The sequence below is a fragment of the Phacochoerus africanus genome, chromosome 6, assembly GCF_016906955.1.
Source record: "Phacochoerus africanus isolate WHEZ1 chromosome 6, ROS_Pafr_v1, whole genome shotgun sequence".
NCBI classification, from domain to species: domain Eukaryota; kingdom Metazoa; phylum Chordata; class Mammalia; order Artiodactyla; family Suidae; genus Phacochoerus; species Phacochoerus africanus.
The window spans coordinates 44,587,920-44,589,876 of NC_062549.1; the positions used below are offsets into that span (position 1 = coordinate 44,587,920).

The 1,957-nt window shown below is 41.6% G+C and overlaps 1 protein-coding gene across 1 annotated transcript in view; it reads left to right on the forward strand.

The window, feature by feature from the left end:
- RUNX1T1 (RUNX1 partner transcriptional co-repressor 1) overlaps window positions 1-123 on the forward strand; it is a 141,402-nt gene extending 141,279 nt beyond the window's left edge. The window contains 1 exon segment of the mRNA XM_047783619.1: window positions 1-123. This exon segment is cut by the window's left edge and continues 3,914 nt beyond it. The gene's annotated coding sequence lies outside the window, so the exon portion shown is untranslated.
- The last annotated feature ends 1,834 nt before the right edge of the window (window positions 124-1,957 follow it).

The following is a 1,957-nucleotide window of genomic DNA, read 5'->3' on the forward strand; positions in this document are numbered from 1 at the left end:
TGTTTATCCTTTTTTTTCCTTAGTTGGACTGTAATGTATGGTCTGTCAACCTGTGAATCTTTAAAGTATGATTCAGGTATTGTTGTATTCTTTACTGTGTAATAAAAAGTTTAAAAAAATCTATATTCTCTTGCCTCCCTTATCCTCAGTGTGGTGCCACGGCTGTCCACCCAGTGGCCCTGGCCTGGGAGCCAATCCTCCACAGTGCTGAATCACATCTGTAGACTTTATTCAACTACAAAGCATGCCTCTACCAGGAATTGGCTCATGCATGACTGATGATTAGGAAATGATGTCAGAACATCCTTCAAGGGGCAAGAGGAGCAGGAAGAGTGGGAAGAGAATTAGAGTCTTCCATAGGAAAGGAGTGCTTGGTTTGCTTAATTTGGCTGCTACAAAGGCAGGGCAGTGGAGGCCTTTGGGGCCGTATTTTGATAAAATTCAAAATGAGTTGCCTACTGCTGGGTCGACCATGCCAGAGAGATTCACACAACCTTGTGAAGCTCTGGCTCTTCGGTGGCTCGGCTCCCCCAGGCACACCTGGATGGCAGACCCCCTGGTGCAGAGCTTTCTTCCACCTGCCTTTTCCACCATCCTGTAATTAAAACTCACCAGCATTTCCTCTCTCACTTTTTGTGTATCATTAAACCTGTGGCAATTTCCACCTCTTCCGAGAGGTCCATAGTCTTCCCTCTGACATGGGTTTTTCCATGCTTTAGTTATAAACTTGGTTAAGAGTTTGAAGCCCCGACCCTTCTCCCATCAGCCCATGATCCCTGTTTTTTTTTTTTTTTTTTTAATGTGCAATTTTCAAAACACGGGAATTTGTTTCTGTTTTTGAAGTAAGGTATGTACTGTGTTGTAGCAGAACTTTCTCTTTCCTCTGAATGTTCTCAATTTTGTGGGCCAAAAAACATTTTCAAGGAACAGGAGGACAAAGCATGTGCAAAAGCCTGTGTCTGTAGAAAGTGTGTGATAGCAAGTGCTAGTTAAGTGAACGGTGGCCCGAGAGTGGCCCTTCTGCTTCCTCCTTGTGTCAGCTGGGTCTTTGTCCCAAGGCCTGGCTTTTTAACTTGTCTTCCTGGGAAATGTGTGTTTTCTTGTAGTGTATGTTATTCTTTTCTTGTTTTCATTTATTTGTACGGGCGGGGAGGAGGTTGAGGGGGGATTGGCGGGGAGGTGATGAAGGAGGGTAGTGAACGTCGGACTGCAGGACGTAGGACGTCCTTCTACAATTCCTTCCTCCGTCCTTATGTCGGCTCTTCTTTCTGGTCTTTCTTTCTTTCTTTCTTTATTTCTTTATTTCTTTCTTTCTTTCTTTCTTTCTTTCTTTCTTTCTTTCTTTCTTTCTTTCTTTCTTTCTTTTTCCTGACCTTTCTTACTCCAGGAACCCACAAGAAAAAAAAATATTTTGAAAAATATTAGTAGTGGACACCTCCTTACCCCTGCAATTGTAATACTGTAATAGTAGAGTTGGATACTTAATTCAGTAGTTAATGATTGATTTTCACAAAAGACAGGCCAGCCTGACCTAAGTTACCTATCCTTTAATGTGTTCATGTATTTTTTTTTTTCTCTTCAAAGTGGAACAGGCTAGAAACTAGCATAGCAGACAAGAATAGAAATGAGACCCATTGAAACAGTTCCCTTGTAAGTAGTTCCTGAAAACACCTCTGTGACATTTTCATGAAAGTAGCTATGTTGGTCAAATGGGGGATGCTTTGTAGTTCATATGAAAGGCATGAGCAAAATCTGGAGACTTCTAGGTGGTGGACACCATTTTTTTTTTTTTAGAAGTGTTGATGATGTATTTGGTAATATTATAAAAGAATGTGTCTGCCATGGAAGAACATTACAGCCATTTCTCTGGAATGGGAGGGGAGGGAATGAGCAGAGGGACTTTGTTCTGTATGGGTGTCTATACCCTTACTCCAAGGTGAATAAATAAAGTTGTGTT